This window comes from Rousettus aegyptiacus, unplaced genomic scaffold (assembly GCF_014176215.1).
Source record: "Rousettus aegyptiacus isolate mRouAeg1 unplaced genomic scaffold, mRouAeg1.p scaffold_m13_p_13, whole genome shotgun sequence".
NCBI lineage: Eukaryota > Metazoa > Chordata > Mammalia > Chiroptera > Pteropodidae > Rousettus > Rousettus aegyptiacus.
Genome location: NW_023416288.1, coordinates 51232107 through 51255271, shown reverse-complemented (window position 1 = coordinate 51255271; position 23165 = coordinate 51232107). Strand labels below are relative to the sequence as shown.

Below are 23165 nucleotides of genomic sequence, written 5' to 3'. Positions count from 1 at the left end.
TCTCTAATGTTAAAGAAAAATGCTCCTTTCCGATAGTGATATGGAGAGAGAAGAGTAGGAAAAAAGTAGTGTACCTTAATAAAATTTATTTATAGAAACAAAGCAAAGTTTTAAAACATGATTGAATTTAAGAGGGAAGAACTTCCATAGGCATCGTGAAAGGGATAAAACCTGAATTCAGTTACCTAAAGAGAAAACAAGAAATATAAAGGTGAGGGAAAAGGAGGGAGGTGAGAAAAATTGTAAGGATTATTTTTAAATGCACAAATGGACAAAATAAAAAATTTTTAACATAAGATTGTGTTTAAATGTATTTTCATTGTTAAAGTTGCTAATAATTTTTTACGTTCAGCGATGGACAGATTTTGCTTTCTAGATTAGGATGTCCACAAACGTCTCAGATTTAAAGAAAGAAGTCTTATTGCATCAAGAATTTCAGAATATTTAGTCAATCATACTTCTTCTGCTCTTTAAAAATTTAAATATATATATATTTTTTATCATTGAGAAAGTTAACCTCTGAGAATGAAATAATGTAATCGTAAACATCAATATCAATTAAATGCATTGTTTTTTCTTTGCATTTTCACATAGTAATGTTAAATTAGAATTTCTATTAGGAATGACATTAACTTTTAAGATAAAATATAAATGTATTAGGATAACGTTCAGCTTAATTTGACAGAAATTCAACTTAATAATGGCTTAACTAGGGTGAAAGGGCTGGTGTGGCATTTCATGATGTCAGGAAACATGGATTTTTCTATCTCAGATGTCACCCAGTTTGTTTTATAAAGGGCAAGATAGTGAATATTTTAGGTCTTGTGGGCCAGATGATCTTGGTCACATACTCAACTCTGCAGTTGTAGCAGTCTTTGGCAATATGTAAACAAATGGGCGTGGTCATGTTCCAGTAAAACTTCATTTACAAAACCAGGTGGTAGCTGGCCTAATCCTGCAAACTGTTATTTGACAGCCCCTAATCTGTCTTGTTTTCAGACTTTGTTAGCATATTGCTTCTCCCCTGTGGTTCAAGATGTCTTCTTCAGCTCTCTCTTAAGAAAACTTGCTGCCCCCTCCTTTACTTTCCCCACCCTCTTTCAAACTTGAGGCCCTGAGAAAGAATAACCCTTGTTTCGATGGCATTATCCTAAATTTGATCACTGCCTCAGGCAATATCTCATCTTTCCCAATGTCTGGTAGACGAGTTCTTTTTTGTTTGTTTTTATTGTTTTCTTTATTTATTTTACTTTAATCTGTTTATCATCCTTAGTTATGTATTACATGACAGAGCTCTGCTGGAGATCATATATTTACACCAACTATAGATTAAATACTGATATAACAAGTCCTAATAAATGGGGAGCCTTTTCCTTGCTTTCCCTCCACCCCACTTTCTCCACCTTTACTCTTACCTGAAGCTGATAGAAGACATCTTGGGCCATAGCTTTACTTCCTTCTAAAGCTATCTCTTGGCACATATAGCTTATAATTACTGTACTTTAAGAAGGAAGAGTTGCATTTCCCAGCTTCCTATGCGACTCGGTGTAGCCATGTGACTAAGTTCTGGCTCACAGGACTTATGCGGAAGTGTCCTAAGCATCTTCCGGGAAGCACCTTTAAAGAGAAGCGCTGCACTCTTCCTTCCCTTTAAATGCCTAAATTGGGGATTCTCCATCAGTGCAGATTGTCAGTAGAAGCGGAGAGTACCTTCATTTCAAATTGGTTTTATTTTTATCTCAGGCTGCAGGCTGGCTAGTCCTAGACTGAGTTCATTACTTTTTTTTAAAGACCACTGAACATAGCAAGAAGGAGCCAATGTGCATCAGTATTTGAGTATTTCCTGGTGTTACAAGTCTCAGCACCTGGTGTGCCTTCCAAGGAACAGCAGTGGACACTATGACCAGATATATTGTTACAGATAACCAAGGCTCCAGCTTTCTGAGCCTGCAGTATTCCAGGCTTCGGGGTCTGGTGCCTGCTGCAGGCAATTCCACAAACTTTTTAGGTTCTGTCATGCACAGCACCCTATTTTTAAATATAGTACCAAATAGCATGTTAGTTCGAATTCAGTTCAGCTCTGAGTTACAGGGACTGCAGTCAACAAGATAGAGATTTCCTTCTTTCTTCCATAACAGAAGGTAGAAGTCAGACTCTAAAGGCTGATACAGTGGACTCCACAGAGCAGGAAAGTCAGGCTACTTCCATCACTCAGCTTTACCACCCTCATCATTTAGTGTGCACCTTGTGATTCCAAATGGTGGTTTAAGCTCGACATTATGTCCAAATTTCAGACAGAAGCACAGATAAGAGAATGAGAGGTACTGCCCCGCTTTTTTAAAGGCCACTCCCCTGAAGTCTCACATTAGTATGATCCACTTCTTTGGCTGGAGCTTCATGGTCCTACAAGGGAGATTGGATAACCAAGTGTCCAGATAAATGTCTGTATCAGTTCAAGAGGGGGAAAATAAATATTGGAGGTTAATTAGCAGTCTCTGTAACAGCTCCTCTATTTAATATTAAACAGTTATTATCTTCAAATTTTATAATAATCTGTGCACCCAGTTTTACTTAGTGTGGCATTCAATATTATTTGCTCCTTGGGCAACTTTTGAAAATCTCTATATGGCTGCTTAATCTAAGGATATTGAATTTAAGAAATATGTTTAAATAGATAGATACATTTTCTTTCATTTTTCAATTATCTATCATCCTAGCCTGAAGTGTTATAACGAATAATTTATAGTGCCCATTTTTAGTTTTTTAAAAAAGCAATAGAATATTCTCTGGTCGTTTATTTATATCTCTCTGTTATTCCCAGTCTTATTCCTATTCCTCTCAAAAAGCCTAATTCAATGCCTTTCTAGTCTTAAATTGAGAAATATTTGATCATTCCTCAAAATACTAGAAGTTACTGAAATAAATGTGGGTTGTAATTCAAGAGCATTCTGCATTAGTTTTGATAATGAATGTTGTACCTTTCTTAGTTTGTATATAGTGGAATTATATGGAGAAGGACAAATGTGGTTGTGATGGTTCAGTCTGGAGAAATTGAACTTAGGAGGCCAGAAAAACTACCTTTGGATTTAAGGAACTGTCTTTGTCTTAAGTGAGGTGTCTGAGGTGTGCAACTAGACCTTGAGCTCCAGAAGAACAGGACATACCCTTGATTTTGTTCATCCCAGTGTAACAAGATATGTCACAGTGCCTGACATATGAAAGGTGCTCATTAAACATTTATTCAATGAATTAATAAAGATAATTACCTATATCATTAAAAATATACTATTACAAAATTTTATAGTGTTTTATGGTAGAACACAGCAGTGTGTGTTTTAGATACTTTTTTTGCACTCTTATTATTAAAGTACAAGATACATACACCATGTCATATCAGGCATGTAATCCATTCAACCCTATATTTTTATCTCTTACTGTGGCACTAAAGTGTAACTTGTAGGAAGGCATGATCTCTCCCTAGACATTAACTTAGAAGTTAAAGATATATTCCAGAACACCTTAATTTTTCCTTAATAAACAGCTCTAATTTGTCCTTATAAGAATTCCACTAAATATTTCTAAAACTCTTTTTATGTTTTAATAGTATATTTTCCCTCGGAAATGTGAATTTTCTAATTTGTCATTGGTTTTGCAAAGAAAAAATCTTTAAATTTCCTCTTTAATGTTAAACAATAAACTATTTTTGCATACTATTAATTTTCTATCAATGAAAATCTAGTTGGTGATAACAGAAATACACTTAAGCATTATTCTTTAAAATAACAAATATCAAACAGAGAAAATGCATTATTAAAATTCTGTGCATGGATAGAGATAATGGCATGAGAGTGGGAAGGCAGCCTCCAAATTCTTAAAACATCAACATCTCGAAATGGTTTTGGAGAAATGAAATTAGAGTACTTAGAAATAACTAGATGTAACTTATTAATGTGCAGTAGTCTGAAAGGCTTATTTAGTATTTCTGAATGTCATCTATATTCCTGTCAAATCAAATTGTTGAATTTAGCCTTACATGCTAAATTCCAATATTGCCCTCTCTCTTACTACCCCTGCTTACTTCACTTATCAGGTGAAAGAATAAAATATCTTGTTGGAAGGAGTGCTCTAGAATGAGGGAAAGCATGCAGATGTTTTACCCCACTTATGAATAACTTGTTTTTTTAAAAAGGCCCCTTTTGTATTGCTGTCTAAATATTGATTTTTTTTCCTCAAGCAATCAGGTAACAGGCAGCGTACAAGGCTTTCGATTTTGCCAAAAACTCTTAAACAATTGTTATTTATTTTTCTTTATCACCCAAATGGATGTGAAATTGTTGATTTTTTATGGAGAGCTAAGAATCCCTACAGTATAGTGGTAAAAAATTATGCTAATCATAACTTCTAGCTATGTTAACTATTGAATTCACAGCATGTATGATTTATTTTTATGTTGGTAAAATACATGTAACATAAAATTCATCATTTTAAATATTTTTAAGTGTACAGTCCAGTGGCATTAAGTAGCTCACTTTGTTATTGTGTGACTGTCACCACCATCTATCTTTAGAACATTTGCATCTCCCCAGACAAACTCTGTCCGTATTAAACATTCCCTCTCCCCTAGCCTCTGGTAACCACTGTTCTACTTTCTGTCTCTATGAATTTGATATTCCAGGGACATCATATAAATGAAATCATAAGACATTTTTGTCCTTTTTCATCTGGCTTATTTTACTGAACATAACATCTTCAAGTTTCAATTATGTTGTATCATGTTTCAGAATTTTATTGTTTTATGGCTGAATAATAACCATGTGCGTGTATGTGTACGTAACAGCTCATCCATTTTGCTTATCTGTTTATCCATTGATGGGCATTTTGGTTATTTCCACCTTGTGGTTATTGTAAATGATACATGTATACCTGATGTACAAATATCACTTTAAGTCCTTGTCTTCACCTCTTTTGGTTGCAAACCCAAAAATGGAATTGCTAGACCATACAGTAATTCTTTTTAAAATTTTGAGGACCTTCCATACTGTTTTCCTCTGTAGCTTCACCATTTTACATTCCCATAGGCAGTGCACAAGGCTTCCAGTTTTGCCACAAACTCACCAATTGTTATTTATTTATTTTTTATAACTATCATCCAAATAGATGTAAAATTGTTGATTTTGTTTTATGGAGAGTGAAATATGTTACAGTGACTCTTCTCAGCACTTACACTTGGCTGTTACACTTTGCCTCTTTTCTTTTGCACAATGACACTAGACAATCGTGTGCTGAGGGCAGGGAGAATGGCTGTCTTGTTTACCACTGTTTTCAACTTCTGATATAATAGGTGGTTAATATATGCTGTGTGACTAGAAGAACATAAGAAAAAAATGAATGAACAAACTAATGCATCTGAGAATCTCAATAGAAATAATTGCTAATTTTCCTTTTGTTGATCAGACAAGCTATGGTAACCTGTAGAAACCCTGAAATTCCAAAGCTGACCTGAAGAGTTTTATCATGTTTTCTACTTAAACATGGACATTCATAACAGTAGTATTCATTAGCTTTTTTACTGTGTCCCAGAAACTACTCTGAACATTTTACTTAATTGTCTCATTATCTTCAAGATAACCTTATGAAGTGGCTGTTGTTGTTATTTTCATTTAACAGGTAAAATTTAAGCCTCAAATTATGTGATTTGCCAAAGGATCCTCAGCTCTTACGAGTCATAGTGAGGACTTGAATCTAGGTTTGTCTGATTGTGGACACTAACCTCCTAAGTAGCGTAATACATTGTTCACTAGAATGCCTGCATTTCATTGGCATTTTCTTAATTACTTTCCAGGTAAAATTGTAATCTCTGCTTTAAATGCTCCACAAAACATTCTTATATAAAAACATAATAAAATTTAATCGGATCAGAATAAAAGTGCTGAGCAGTCAGATTAGCTCTATTTTAGAACTTCCAGAGACACAGAGAAGCTACTCCTGCCTTCATTTTGTAGCTGTCTGAAGCCTGCGGTAAAGAATGTGCATTGCATTCTCTTATTGATTTTTCTCATGTTATTTACAAGAATGAGACTTATGTATAGATAAGTACTTAAAAATCTGTTCTGTGATTAGTGGGGCTTTAGAAAAACTGTCTTCCCTCCAGAGTTCTCTCCTTATTATTTCTGCGAGGATATTTGAAATCCTCCTATCATACAGTCTTTGGGGTTATGGAGTTAAAAGCAGCTGTGAAAATGCAAATGCTGTCCTAAAAGGTTGATACATTAAGCCATTATCAGCCATCAACACCTTAGCAGGAATTAGTTGATCAGAAAGAAAAGGATCTTGAGAGAATTAACTGTATAAATAAAAAATCAGAGAGTTTACTAGGCCTGAATAAGCTGGGGCTTATGAAAAATATCTAGAGACAATTTTTAGAAAAAAAAATAGTTAAGTATGATAGGACAAAAATAAGGAGGATGAGTCAGGATGAGAATGTGGTCTCATCTTAACAAAACAGTACGAAGGAAGCGAGGTGGGCTGTCCCTCTCTCATTCCCCTTCAGTGCTCTTTCACAAGCAAAGTGGATTTCAAACTGGAAAAGGAAAAACAATGTCAGAGAAAGAACCCCGGAATCTAAAATCGGTGAAGGAAAGAAGAGCTTCTAGGTGCCTGTGAAACAGCTCGTAGCAGAAGATGCACATCGGTGAAATAAATTTTAATTCTCCGTTAAACACAAAATCATACATTCAGTGAATTCAGCAACTAATATAGCTGGCAGTTGTGACTAGCATCATTTATTTTGAGTCTCTCAACCACCCAGGGTCAGTGAGCAGCCAGCTGCTCCAAGTCTGCAGTCGTAATGGATGGATGGTCTTTTGAGCACAGATGCAAAAGGTCAGGGACTACTGTGCCTGGTCATTTTCAGTGTGGGGCAGGGCGGATTTCAGAAATCACACGTTGGTATAAGCCTGACTTTAATCTCTGCAAAAATTATACAAATTAGTGATTAAACTGATGATTTATCGATACTTAGTAGTTAATGAAACAATCAAGAACCTCACTAAGGCCACTTTTTTCCATCAAAGACCAAGACATTTTATTGACAAATTCTGTTCATTGGAAGAGGAGCGCCAGCCTCCACGAGTGCGCACACCATTCGAAAATCACTGCTACGTTTTAGCCAGACTGCAGGAATACATCGTATCCATAAGCTGTCTTGGAGGCAAAAAAATGGCTGAAAACTAGATAGACACTATAATTTTAACTTGCTTTAAAATAAAGCCTTTGGCAAAATCTGTTACAGCAAAATCTGGAGTTGAACTCGAACCCCTAATTAAGTTCACTAGCTTTTCCTTTAATATGCAATTTTGACTCCAATTTAAATAGACATAAACCAGGAGAAAAGGAATGTGCTGTCTTTATTAAGTTTCATGATTTTGACCTCTCCACAACTTTTTCTACCTTAAAGCTGAAAGGGAAAATAAAACAGAATTAGGAATGGGCTGAGAAAACATAACTAGCCCTCTGACGACTTGTGTCTGGTTGACCATTGCTAAGGGGTCATGCACTGTCTCCCACACACACACAGGTTCACATATCATGTCTTCTTCACCACCATGGATAATAGTGAAGCTGCGAGGAAGGAAAGTGAACTGTAAGATTACAAAAGACCTACTTTTAATGAAATAATGGTAGAAGTTGTCTATGAAGCTGCTCTACCTTAGGGAGACCTGTTAAACTTGGCAAGCAGCTAGTCGGTATTTGTAATGTAGGCTATGAGTGCCAGCATCCTGACCTCACAGCCACGGGTGCAACCGTGTAACCATCTCTGCCTGGCGGAGGATGTGGAGCAGGGCAGAGGGCAGCCCTCCCTCTCCTGTCTACTCTTAGGGCCTCCCAGTGTGTCTTCTCTAAACTCTGGACTCTCATCTGGACATTTGGTTCTTAGTATCTCAGATAATTTTTCTTTAATCAGTAGCTCAGACCAGTTTATAGCTCTCTACTTAGCTAAGATCTTATTTCTGCCCTTTTTTTGGTACCTTGTAGAGGTACAGTTGTACTAGAGAAACAGAGCGAGGTCTTCAAGAGGCAGCCCTAAGCCTCTTGGTCCCTTCTCTGGGGAATTTAAGAGTCTATGTTTAGCCGTCGGTTCTACCGCTAACTAGTAGAGCTCAATTTTCTTATAAAAGAAAAGTAAGGTTCTGTGAGTTAAGCACACTGCACATACAGCTAGGGACTGAACCCAGGTATATTTGCCTAACCTTTTATTCAGTGTATCAAAGTAGCCGAAGTAGGAAATGATGGCACCTGAGGTAAGACCGTGGCAGTGATCATGGAAAAGGATAATTTAGGACAGGTTCAGAGAGCACTGGTGCACAATACATTTTGGTAACAAAGTCGATGGAAGGGCCTGAGACTGAGTTCAGAGTGGAGCCGAGGATGACGACCAGGGTTGCTGGCTTGAACAGCTGGTAAAACTGCACATACCAGCCAGGTTTGAAAAAAGGAAGTATAATTTTAGAAGTAAAGAGGACATTTTACATATGTCAATTAGGAGAGTTTTTTGTTTTTTGTTTGTTTGTTTTTAGATATTCCTGTAGAAACTTTGCATGTATAATTGAGTATAGAGGTTTAAACCTCAGAAGAGATCATTTGGGAGTCACCAAAATAGCATTAGCAGTGGCGATGATGATGGTCACAATGGTCTCAAAGTGGATGAGTAGACCCAGCTTTCAGGAATGGACAGAGGAGACAGAACCTCAAAAGAGATGTAGAAGAGGCAGGTAGAGTAGCTGAGAAAGACCCATGGGTCGCTGAGGGCATAGAAGCCACCGAAACAGGAGAGGGGATCAAGGATTTGTAGAGCTTGGCAAGCGGGGAATCTCTTTTTGGCCACTGGCCAGCTCCAGTCTTTACTCCTCCTTGATCTCAGTTCCCCTAAGCACTGATCAATTCTCAAAGACTTCTCCAAGAGCATCTTTACTTAGAAGTGATTCATCAGCTGCCTTGGTTCCCCAGAAAGTTCTCCAGCAACCAACTGGTTTTGTTATTCTCATGAGACTAAGAGTCATGGAAAAGCTGTTCTCGGATCCCTTCTCTTTATAAAGGTCTACCATGACGTGGCTTCGGCAGCAGTCAGTATGGAAATCCTAATAAGAGAAGAGAAAATTGTTATTTGCATCAATCAACCTAAGTATGTCTGCAGAGTGATCAGGCTGGTAAAATAATGTTCAGATGATCTTAGTTTTTGTTGATGAAGGAGAATTAAGACCATGAGAAACAATAGCCGTATTTTCTTCTACACTGGTCAAACTATGTCTGTTACACTATGTTCTACTCTGGGTGTCCAATTTTAAGAAAATTAATTCATTTGAATGTTTCAAGAAAAGGGCAAAATGGAAAATGTTCTGTCTATTGATTTGTGTGTGATGAAGCTATCCATAATGGAAACCAATTGGACAAAATTTCAGAATGGAAAGCTCTCTCCTGCTTTCTTCTGCTTCTTTCAAAGTGTGGATTGTTCTCAGACCACTCAGCAAATCTCTGCTAGACACATGGAGAAGGTCAGCACTGCCATCAGCAATCAAAACCTTTAGCAGGGCTTCCTGGGCCGAAGAGAAGAACTAGCTGAAAGAAAAATAGTTCTAGTATATTGATGATCAATGCAGGGTTTTACTTATTTATTTTTTGAAAGAATTTTTTCACAAACACTTTTCCATGGATGCAAAGTTTCAGGAAACATTGGCTTAAGAGCATACAGCTTGATTGATACAGGATTTCTCAGACTCTTTAATATATGACTGTATAAGTGACACAGTTTCCCAAATTCATTTGACCAGTATATTCCCTGGAATCACTAGTTCTCCAGCAAATCTAACCAACCGAATGAAATGCCTGCCATTGACAGGTGTTTGAGTGTGCGTGGAAACCAGGGGCTGGTTTCACATCCATGTTAATGTTGGTGAAACAGATGTATGTAGGGGTGCTCTGATTGCATAGGTCCACCCCCTCCTTAAGGGTGCTATTTAATAAAAGATAAAGTTGCTTCAGTGCTTGTTGTATCAAACATTCATTTTGTCTCACTTTATTGTCACCGTCATCCTCTAAGTTACCACATCATCATTGTCCCTATGCTGCAGACAAGGGAATTGAAGCTTAGAGAATTTAGATGACTTGCTACTGCTTACAGCGGGGGAGCAGAAATTCATGCTATCTTATACTTAGCAGTTGAGTTTAATTAGTTTGAAAGGTGTTATGTATTTAAGTGAATTTCTTATACAGGTATTCATCAAGTCTTACTCTGCGGTAGGATGATTTCTTAAATATTGCTGTACAAAGCAAGGACTCATGCTGGCTAATGCTTCTAATGGAATAACCTGGAAACCTGTTATTGTATTGTGATGCTATCAGCAATAGTAAAAATTTTATTTGATTTCTGTTTTTTCTCATTTATGCTACAAATGTGGGGAATAGCCTAAGGAAAGTGATTTGCCTGTCATTTGATCTTTATAAAGAAGTTACACATAATTAACTTATTCCCTTTTTAGTAAGTTACTAATTAGGTGATTCGTTGAGATTCCAAAGGATTAATCATTTGGCTTCCAGCATGGAAGTGAAAAGAATCCACTGTCTTAGAGAAAACAAAATCATCAGTTCTTGAGCCCCCAAAGAAAATAAATGATTGAATCAAAAAAAAAAAAAAAAAGCAGTGAGAAGTTTTAATCTGAGCATTTAAAGTGAAAGAGGCTGATGAAATTCATATGATCAAAGCAATAAATTAAAATAGAAATTATTTATTTAGCTGAGGGAAACATTTTTCTTTGTAATACTTATTTTTTTCTTAGAAATCAAACCCATCATCTCAATTGTGTCATAATATTTTAGATTTAACAGCATGAATTGCTACACTTCTATATTATTAAATTAAGCTTTATTGTTCCCAGTGTGGAACTTAACATTTAGGATCTAAAGGTCATCTCATAAACGTGAGATGGAAAAAATAAAATTTAGCAGCTGTATCCCATTATGCTTGTCAGAAAGGAAGGCGTGAAGAACAAACAGCCGTGTCAGAAGGCAGCAGTGTGGATGAGTGAGATAGACCGAGCAATTAATGTCTTGTTGTGGGGAGAATCTGATCCTATGCTGTGTTCCTCACGTTTTCATCTTGCATTTAGAATCATTGAGCATACAGAAGTGTCGAGAATTAGAACTGTTATTTATTTGATATGACCTTTGTTTATTGAATGAAGAGAACTTGATTTCAGGAGACATGCCATCTCTTGAACTTCAGGTGATTATAATAGATATTATGATGATTTTGTGGGTTATTAATTCTAAGTAACACTGGAGGATTATTTTTAGGAATGGCATGCCCCTATTGAATTGTGGCCACATTTCCAAATCTTAGAGATTTGCTGCTTAACTTTCTTTGTACTTGTTGCTCACCTGAATGCAGCAGCATTCCCAGCACAAGATATACCTGAAGGGGGTTTATTCAAGCACAACTACGTGAAAGCAAAGTTAAACAGCAAACAATAATTTAATAGTCTGATTCTTCATAAGGCCTTAGGTTCTTAGGGTTTGGTTTAATTCATTGATGTCGCTCAGTCTTTCAGTATGTATGTGACAGCAGTCAAGAGAATTTTTTTTTTACCATCACCTACTGAAGAAAACTGTCAGTTAATGCCTTCCCGTAGAATTTAAATGTGTAAGGGAACTGAGAACCCCCATAGTGAACAGTCCTGCAATCTGTAAGGAGATAAACGTTTGGGGAGAAGAAATCACTTGCTTAAATCATATTGATACTAGCTGGTGGCAGGGCTGAGATCGGACTTCAGGACACTAAATATCGAGTTCAGTCCTTTTACCACTCTCCAGCTCTGAGTCTCTGCTCCCTCAATGCCAGGACCCACTGTTGTCTGTTACTAAACTCAGATTACGCCACATTCGTTAATAGCCACACACAGTTCTCCAGAACTCGGTGGAAAGGGCACAGCATTCTGTGGAACAATCCATGGAAATTTTCTCTTAATTCATCCATGAAGTTGGCAAAATTTTATGATTAAATTCTTGGCCAGGTACTGTTATCTGCCAAGTTGGGATTTTCTTTTCCTTAACTTTATCTTTTCCTAAATGTATCCTCCAGATGATAGGCAAGATAATCAATTGAGGAAATGGTAATAGAATATTAAAACTTTTATTTCTATAAAAGTGCTACTGTTAACATTTGCATGTAAATACAGTACGATATAATTTACAAATGAAAATAAATCGACATTGGACTTCTTAAATTAGCCTGCAACTTGTAACAAAAGGAGACCAGTGTTCTAAGACCATCTTTTTATTTATTTGTTTGTTTGTTTGTTTGTATTTGCACTTGAATGTATAAAATTTTATAGGGCATTTTTAGGAAAAATAGACCGGTCCCCCCACGATCCCACAGAGTTATGCTCCAGATGTCCAGACACTCTGGGTTAAGAATCCCAGCCCTAAAATATTTTTCTGGTCTAGATGATCCTTTTCATTTCTCTGGCCTCCACCCTAGTTTCAACCCTCATCATCTCTTGCATACATCCAACTTGGTCTCCTATTCCAGTAGGTCCCTTCTCCTACGCAGACTCCATGCTTCTCCCAGAACCTTTTTTTTTTTCTCTAAAATAACATTTTCTTACTCAGGTTCTCTTGAAACTTCCAATTTTTTTTCTTTTTAAAAATTAAGTTTATTGGGGTAACATTGGTTAATACAATTATATAATTTTCAAGTGTACATTATAATTTGACACTTGTATATTCTATTGTGTGGTTACCACCTGAAGTCCATTTTCCTTCAGCTACCATATATTTGATCCCCCTTACCCACTTCACCCTCCCCCTGCCCCCCTATATCTGACCCTTTTTAACACCATCTTTAAAAGGTAAGTCCTACTCATGAAAAGAAATGACTCTCAAATCTGTTTACAAATTATTACAAAATGCGACACAGTCTATAGTGGACTCCCTCAGTTTTCCTGGTATCGATTCTCTTCTCAGGTAAAATCAATCCCAATTTTAACTCTCCATCATCTCTAGAATGAACATGGTCATGTGCTTTCAGACATACAGCATTCGAAAGTGGCTCCACCTATGACCAGTTTGAGCATTGGAATTAAAGAAAAATAACTGCTCATCAGTAAGAGACTCTAAAAAATCAACCCGACCTTATCAATGCAATTCCTAAGAGAACAAACCTTGGCTGATAACTTTTGCAGGGGCTGGTCACTGCTTCTCAGTGGTTAATATTTTGTTTGTGAATCCGTCATTAGTCTAGAAATAAGGAATAGGCTACAAAGTCTAAATATTGCATCTTTTACCATCAGGTAAATATACCCCTGCGTCTCCTCCATCACTCTTACTGGCCGTATTACGTGTAGTGCTCAAATAGATGGCCACCATTTTCATGTGATTTTCAGATCATTTCCTGATTGACATGACGCTCACTGCTTAGAAATATTGTGATCCCATCTCTAAAACAAGGTAGCAATCTACGAGACTAGTTTGCAATTTCCCAGCGTATTGCAGGAACCAGTCTTGCAAGTGACTCCAGTGTGACTTCTGTACAGGGAGAATCCTCATCTTGAAATTTCCAGTCTAAATATTTCATTTCCTCACTGTCAAAATACACAGGATTAAGTAAGAGTAGATGATGGCTTTAGTCACTTTTTAATAGCAAAGGCAATTCTCTCTGATTTTTTTAAAAACCAGATGCAGAACAGAAGAAAAAGTGCCCTTTGTTCTATTGTTAAGTAAATGCCCTCTCGATTGTTGGGAAGTCAGAGATAGGTGGTTCCGGCACATAGCTAGCTGTTAGGAGTGAAGTACTGTATTATTAAAGCCTATTAGATCAGCATACTTCTTTTCAAATTTTTAATAGTATGTTTTTAAATCTAATTTAAACCGAAAATGTTATAGAGAAAAACTAAAGCATCCCTAAAGAGACTTTTTTCCATAATAATCAGCATTTTAATTCAGCCTTTCAAGTTAAAGAAAAAAAAAATCTCCATAAAATTCCCTTTTCATTAAATAAGGGTGTGAAATACTCCGCGACCATTAGCGTTTGCTGTGCGTCCCTAGTATGGGGGCAGGGAGGGGTGGCAGTGAAGGGGCGCGCTCCTGGAGGCTCCTCGTGCTTCCGTGTTGTTTGAATTCTTTCTCGCGTCCTGATCGTTTAATTGAAAATTAATAAAATCATTTTGATGTATTTTAAGTGGCAAATGAATTTTAAATGGTGCTCCCCTCCAAGAAATAGAAAGTATTCTGTATGTATAATTCTGTTATCATTACAGTGCCTACCTTGACAAATCTTGAATGTTCATGTAAAACCAGTAATTAGTCATTAAGATAATCTGTATATACAGGAAGCTAGCTAGATTTATCAAAGCTAATAAATTTAATAACCATTAATTGGCTTATTTGCAATTTTAAATATTTTTAAAAGGTCAAATAATAGGTCCAGTGAATATGACTTGATTTGCAAATGTTACTCATATCTTGTATTTTTTAGGCTTTAAAATCTTTAAAAATTCGAATACTGGGTAGTGAATATTAGCAAAGGCACATATCCAGAATCCAGTGACTTTTCGTATATTGTTTCTGCAAGGTAGTTTTCCAGATAAATCAGTAGCTAGCTGCCTTGTTTTGTCTTCATTTTGACCTTACCATTCCTTAGCTTTTATGCAGTGAGTAGGAAGTTTGTCCAGTCAGAGCAGTTTATTTCATACAAATCAAGAAATTGCCTTGATAATTTTTTTGTGCTTTCGAGGCTTTTAGACACCCCGCAGGAGCTTATTTACTTAGAGACAAACATTCTCGATGTCAGTCTCTAAACAAGTAAATTTGCACAGGACCGATTAAAACTGAAAACATTTCATTAACTCATACTTCAGAATATTTCTTTTCATTAATGATATGGCTATTCCTTATCAAATGCATCTCCTTTCCTTATATTGATCTACCTGGGAAGCCAAATTAGTACTCAAATGGTTACCCAGTAAACATGATGAATAATATTGAGGGATGATTTTCATCCATGCCATGGTAAATTTGAAAAGGTACTTATATTTTTTGCATATTCTCAGAATAAATCTACATGTTAAGAACATTTTAGTAAGACCCAGTAAACTGGCCAAAGAGGGCATAGTAAGTAGCAGAGCCCAAATCTGAACTGCGGGGAGCTCACTTTCAAAGTTCTCACTCTCCTGTTCAGATAAAATGTCCCTCCTCAGGGAGCATCTAGAATTACGCGTTTTCCAGGTCCGTTTGATCTTCTCATCCGTGCTGCTGGACATATTATTCTGTTGAGGTTTCCCTCTGATTCTCCTCTTCCTGTTTCCTTTTTGCTGGTGTATCTTTGCTGGGCCTGCATTTATGCCACGGATAAAGCTATCAAGTAATAACTTTTACCTGAAACTATAGAAGGCAGTTCTGCACACCTCTTGATGTTTGATTCTTGTAACTGTCAGAAAACAGCCTTCCTTACCTCTTAAGTTTAGGAGTGTAGGCTAACTGGTGCCCCCAGGTACAGTAAGTCTGTCTTCTCCAATGTACACTGAAAAGGATCAATATTTTGTGACAGATACATGTCCTTTATGTAAAATGTTACAGATCTAAATCTCACACACACGTGCACACTCCAACCAAACCTGTTCATGTGGATTTTGCTGGTAGATGATTTCTCGGTGGCTTTAGTGTTCCTGCTGCATAGGAGTCCTCTTCCCACACGTAGGTAATCCAAGGGCTTGGCCATCACCCAGGCATTGCGACTGCTGCCTTCTCGCTGACTAAGCAGCTCACCTCAGTGCACAGGCACGTTCGGCTCTGTCCAAAATATCCTTTGCACTTTCTGAGGTTGCAGCTTTCGTCAACCTTTAGCCACTGAAGGACAGCTTACATGTCACTAGAACACCTCCCAAATTTGTCATCGTGATAATGGTAATTGCTAATTTCCTTTCAAATATTTAAATTTGGATAAATTTTAAACTCCTATCATTTTGCAGTTATTTTCCAACCCTCCTTCCACATTAGTGACAGTCCAGCTATGCCAAAATAATCACTCCTTTCCCACCGTTTTGCAAATACTGTCTTCTCTGTCTGGACCAGAGTCCTGTTTATCTTCTGAGGTTCAATTCAAACGCCATAAGACTTTTCTTCCCCCTACTCTCTGAAGCTTTCACTGATACATGTGCCTTCCTTCATGTTTGCTTAAGAATTTGTTCATAGCTCCTTTCACACATGCATTATACTACTCTAGACTAACTAACTGTAGGCACACCTGTCTCTTCCAGCGTAAGGTACGTGTTGCTCTCTTTCCGGGGGGAATATCCGCCCCGTGTTGGTCGTGCACAGACTGTCCGTGGAATGAATGGACGGATTAAAAGTGGAATCGACGGAGGAGTAGGATGCATTTCTCATGAACTGTTTTGTGTTTTTGTTTTTCTATAGCTGCACAGTTAGTGCTCAAGAGCGTACGGTTTGGGAATTAGAAAATATCTGATCAGAGCTGCCTTCTACTAGCAGTGTGAATCTGTATAGTGAGCAGCTCTCCATCGGCACCAGCTGGTGAATGTTTTCTTTTAAAATAAACAGCCCCCCCACCCACCCAAACCCAGCCGGAGCCTGATATCTCACTCACACCGCACACACACACGCACACACACACGCATGCATCACGTTTAAGTGTAAGAAACTTTTATTCATCCTAAAAGTTGTATTACATAAAGGTGAATTATGTGCATTGAGAGCACAATGCAAATTATGATAATTAAATAAGCAGTACTTGGTAATGTACGGTTTTTATTTTATGTAACTTAAAGACATCTCTGACTTTTGTTTGAAGAGAAATAATCCATCTTTAAATTAGTGGGCTGTAGAAACATTTGTTCATGATCTCTCGTTTCCCTTCAGTGATGTTACAGCAATGCTGCTTTTTAGCCTTTTCACGGTAATTTCACATACGTTATCTGATTTTGCAACCACGAGCCAATTTAATGTCAAATGTTTCCAAGTTTATTTTGTATTTGTTTTTTTAAAGAAGATTCTATTCTTAGATGTGCTTATACATGAAACATTTATTTACTTTGGCACACCGACTCAGTGAGACCCATAACAATTTCAGTTGTGCTCATCCAAGGACAAAATTAGGTTTAAGGATTTAACCCAGGTGGCATAGTAAAATATAAATAACTTGTTTACCTGAGAGCAACAGAAACAAAGAGACCATCTGAACTACAAGCTACTACCAAAGAGTAATAAAACGCGATGTCAAAACTATTAATGAATGTTGACCCTCTGAAATGAAATAACAACAAAGAAAAGGGAAAACCAAGAAAACTGAGAGTGCTCCCAAAGTTGAGAAACATTTTATGAATTACAGATCCCCTCTGTTGTAGTCCTTCTTTTTTTAAATATATCTCGCTTTCCACATCATTAACTTATGTTGATAATATACATTCTGTCTTCCATTCTAATTGTTGGGGCCTATGCATCTTGGATTTGTCCATTGATTAGCAATGCCAAACCTTGTACAGAGAATAGGCAATCAGTACACGTTTGTTGAATTTTTAAGCAATGATAAAAGTATGCCAACTGTAAGCCTACATATTATTTCCTAAATCTTAATCAGTTCAACCAAGGGGAAAAAAAAGATAAAACAGATCACTTTCTTCACTGCATGAGCAACAGTAAAATACAGCTTTATGTGGGTTTTCTAATCGGAAATATAGTTATCCTAACCATAATCTTAGTCTGGTGCTAAAGGTATTATTCGTGGCATGTAATTATAATAAGTAGCTTGCTTTTTAGAGATGTAGCGATGTTAGCAGTGAGAATGAAATTGGACCTTTTTTCCCCCATAAAGCTCTGTGTCTTCCCAAGACAAGATAGGGCTTTGCAAGTAGAACATGCAGATAAAAAGACGAATTGCCTACTAGCTCAAAGCCTCATTTTAATATTTAATTCTACTTTAGGCACGTCCCAGTACACTTGAGAAAGCCTTTACTTACTTTTGTTTCCTAGCATTAATTCGTTACTCTGATATACACCAATTACTTCACTAAGTGTTAAATTAGTCCTAATATTGTGAATATAAAGTTTTACTTTTATGAACGAGTTTATATTCCCAAAGTCACTCAGTGCTGGATGAAAACACTAATTGTGAACCCTCTGCTCCCTTTTTCAGCAAAAGCTGGTGGGTAGATGGCAGGGCTATTTATTTCCTGCACTAGCTTAATTCTCTCCGTATTGTCTCCATGTAGCACACATGTCTCTGTGTCCTTGAGAGCACATAAATGATAGCTTCAAAACTGTAGACTCTAGTTGCAAAATCTGCTTCTTAACTAACTAGATTTAATGATCAGGACAAATTACAAGGAGATGAAGGGAATAGTGCTAATAATTATTTGTCACCTATTACCTGCCAGCATAGTATCAGGTATGTCACATGCTCTCTCATTTACTCTTCAGATCAACAGAATTGTTCTTACTTCATAGGTGGTTCACGGAGGCTGAGGGAGCTTAAGTGCCTTTCAAAGTTATTATCGCTAGAAAGTGTCAGAGATAAGATTGAATCCAGGACTCTCTGATTCTAAAGCCCACACTTTTCCATTCAAATATATGGAATCCAAAGAATCAGCAGTCACCAGTGACGTCAATTTAGAATCCCAGAGGTGTCTGTCTCACTACATTTTCTCCAACTTATAGTGACCATCATCCAAAAGTCTGCCTCCATAGCTCCGTTGTTTTAGCTCAAGACTCTAAATACTGTTAAACTGTAGGTGAGATACAGTAAAAAGTAACATTAAAGTTAGTCCTCTTCATCTTTCATGAATAAACACATTTAAGTTAGTCTTTTTCATCTAAGTTGACCAAAAGCTAAGAGAATAAATTGAGCTAGCTGATTAGGCAGAGATAGCATTAGCCAAAAAAAAAAAAAAAAAAAATTAAAACTCAAAGACAGAGCTGCCTAACCATTTGCTCTAGGTTACTAGGCTATTGTTGTTATAGATTTTCAGAAAAGCTTGGGTGGCACAGGAGTATTAAGTGAGCTGAATGATCTGAAAAGTGTTTAGCAAATGTGCGTTAAAAGTTCTTTGTGTGCATGTGTGGGAAAGCCCCGCATGAAACTCTTGTAGGACTTCAGCATTACACAAATGGTTGTGCACTCTGTGAACCCATTTTTATTAACCGCAGAATTAGCTTTCCTTTATTTGTTTTATTTCTTTAAAGTATTAATAAAATGAACCCCTCTGCTATCTTATTATTGTTACTATTTCTGAAAATTAAGGAAAAAAATTCTCTTTTACTGAACCTACACATGGGATCCAAATATTTCACATAACCTCTGGTTCTTCTGTGGACGCCTCAGTAAGGATTTCTGTAGTTGAAAGAATGTAACTCTCCATATCCAGGTCAGCATCTCTCGTCTTTATATATGCCACGGAGCTTATTATTTTGTAACTATAATTAAATTTGTTCATTTTCTAAAATCTAGGCTAATATATTAAATATTAGTCAGAAAAAGTATGTCTTTCTCCAGTTTTATATGTTTGTTTTTATATACATTACTAGGCGTATATGTAAAATTTAGAATGTGCTGTAGATTCATGAACCAGTATTTATAATGCACCCTGAAATTTCTCAGTGACATATATAAAAAAAAGACTCATCATTTTCACATTTAATTATAAAACTAATGGATAGCAATGAAAATTGGTATATTATGAGTGGGTGTCGTGTTAATTTCATAGTTTTTGTCATTTTTACTTTTATTTATAGTCATTTGAAAGCAAAAAAATTCTTCTAAATCTGTTTTAATAAGATAGTTTTATAGCTTTTTGTAATAGCTTACATAAATTCTGTTTATAGTTAATTGACTGAAAATGGAATTCTTTAGTCACACACATGTGATTGTGAAAAAAATGTCCCTATATCTATATTTTTGCTTCCTTGTTTGGATCAAATGTATGTAGATATTTTTCTTTACTTTTTTAAAAAAGAATTTGTGAAGTCAATGTTATGCATTCAATTAAACGGTATGCAAAAGGTAGCAGTTTTCACTCAACTCCAAGACTTTATTTTGCTTGGTTAAATGCCTGGCTAACATATGTTTGCTAAAGATAAGGTCCCTGTTTAAAAAATGTTCAAGAAAGTTGGTCAGCGATAGTTCTTTCTGTCTCATTTAAGATAATATATGCTTTCCACCTTTTTTCTTCTGTTTCTTCAGCAAAGTTAGTTTAGACAAACTATATTCAAATTATCCATCATATTTTAGAATTAGATTTGAATTTAGCACTGAATTTTCACATTGAATTTCAGGGAAAATGCAGGAGCATCATATAGTGCTTCTATAAAGAGAAGCTATGATCAGACCCGGAAGAGAAGGAAGATGTAAGCAAATCTTTTCCGAACTTATATCTGCTCCTATCTACTTAGGCTCAAGCTTAATTAATTGATAACCAATAAGAAATTAATGGATTAATTTTTACTCATTAACTTCAAAATCCTTGGAAGAAATATTTTTGTGATAGCCACAAAAACCGTCAAATTTCTACAGATGAGGACTAAATATGATATTGTAAATTGAATTCCATAATTTTGCTTCTGTCCCATAATTGAGAATTTCCAAGTTTCAAAGTTTGTTCATTTCTGTTTACAACTCATTTTTTTTCTGGTTGTGTCCATCAATCACTGCCTTTCATATAAACAATAATAAATGCAAAAGGATTTGACAATCTATATAAAAATAAGCTGTGTTAATCCCAACTCAGAAACTCCAGGCACTACCACAGTTTACACAATAAATTTTAAAATTGCTAGATCAACCTATTGAACATATAGTCTGTTCCAAATTTATCTTTCAAACTTATTTCCCATTCATTCCATTGATTCATTTACTTCATTGAAGTTATGTTGATTTTATCATATTTTCTCAAATGTGTTTATTCTTATTTCTATCTTTATTTTGTTGAATTCATTTCTGTCCTCTTAGAAGTTATTCATTCATTCTGTCATTAATTCATCCATTTATTGTGTTTTTTTTTTTAATAAAAATACATTCTAGGCACATAGAATATGAAAATGAAGAAAAACAATTTCTCACATCAAGGAGCTTATAGTCTAGTGGAAGAGATGTATTTATAGTATTTAGAGTACATCTCAGTAGTGGTAGTAAAGCGTGCTTCCTCCAAGAATGCAAAACTTATCTAACCTTTAAGTACCAGACCATCACCGCTTATATCTTCCATATTTACTTTATCTTATAATCCCTTCTCCCTTCTGTGAATTGCAACAACATTTCTGCCCATGTTACTTATTGTATTTAAAAAAATCATTAAATATTAAATTTATCTCAATTCAATGTGCAATTATATTCTTAATTACCATTATTGTTGATTAAAGCAAGTTTTAAAAAATTGCCTACAGTATTGAGCATAGTGCTTATACATTTAAGTTGGTGCACAGTAACTATTTTGGCATGGGTAAATGAAAGAAAGAAAAGAAAAGAACATGGCCACAACAATATATATATGGAATAAAATACGTATAAGGAAGTAGTATTTCAATACTGCTGAATGTGTCTAATATGTTCTAATAGATTATTGCTTTTATGATTCAGTATTATTTCACTAGCTAATCATCAAATCTTAGTAGTAGTTCAAGATGTTAAGTTGGTTTAGGAGTGAACAACCTGTTAACATCGTATCAAAAACTCTACCTATATTTTTGTAAGCCTAAACCATTGAAGGAGAGTTGGGAGGAATTTTCAGGAGGCAAGGCACTAGAGTCAAAACTGAACCTGTTTTTCTGTGGTGATGGTCAACACAAAATTGTTCTTTTTCTACAAAAATAAAGGTGACTATTTCATGTTAAAAATCAGTATGAGCCTATCCATGGAAATTATTTTCTTCTTGCTTAGGAGAGGATGAGAAAGATACTTGTGAGCCAGTTTTGGTCAATAGACTTGTTTGAAATCCTACAAGAGTCTATGTTAGGGCAAAACACACTGAATGTAAGAGCAAGGAGTTACAAAGAATGAGGATTGCATATGACATGATAGGTCCCTGAGCTCATGATACCTCTGGATTTAGTGTTACGTGAGATAATAAAGATGCTAAATATTCTCAGTGTTCACTCCAGTTTGAATCAGAATGTTTCATTAGTTGTATCCAAAGAATTCCTAACTAATATGAGGACCACTGTAAGTAATCAGTGATATCAAAATAATTGAAAGACACTAACTAAATATGAAGTTACCTAAATTTATTAAAAAACAAAAGTAAATAAAGCTACTTGTGAGATTTTCAACTCTAAAAATGTGCTTTTAATAAGTTAAAAAAAATAGCCACCTGGTAATAATATAGTTATTATAATATTATTGACTGTAAAGTTACAGTTTGGGAAATATATTTACATAAATGTAATTAACAGATTTATACATTATAGTATCATAGTTCAAGTTATGTTTATAATATGAAGAATATTAATTTGCAAGTATAAGGTTCTTGACCTTGATCATGGATGTTAGAAAAGAGAATGTGAGAGGTGCTATAGAAATAAATGATGTAAAATTTCAATATCTTTTAATGTGTTCACAATCAATATGTTTCTGAAGACTCAAATAAAACAAGCAAATATGATTTGAGTAGAATTCTTGAATACATTTTCTAATTTCTCTGATATGAAAATAATACAGAATTTAAAGTTTAACATTCATAGAACATACTGGTTCATAAAGTGAAGTGGCTCATTTATGTTATTTTAATTTTTCTATTCCTAGTGCCATGTAATTTTCTTCAAAGTGAATTATGGATTTTGATAGGTATATTTTTATACACTTTATAGTACCCATTTGCCACAAATAATGCAACATGCTTTAATGAGATTGAGCAATATTAAACTTAGTTTAATAAGGCAAAATTCTATGTATCAAAATTAAATTTACACACATCAACATATTCTCTAGTTTTTTATTCTCATCTGTGTGTGTGTTAGAGAGAGAGAGACAGAGAGATTGATTTAGTATGTTTTTCCTGACATTTGTGAAATCAGAAAGGCTTTCTACAACTGGACATTTGTTTCTTCTGTTCAGTGCTGCCTTACAATACCATGTTATTGGTATGAAATATGTGTTCAGTAGATTAGACAAT

The 23165-nt window shown here is 35.6% G+C and overlaps 1 protein-coding gene across 4 annotated transcripts in view; it reads left to right on the top strand.

Moving 5' to 3' along the window:
- CNTNAP2 (contactin associated protein 2) overlaps positions 1-23165 on the top strand; it is a 1484598-nt gene that overhangs the window by 828602 nt on the left and 632831 nt on the right. The window lies entirely within an intron of this gene.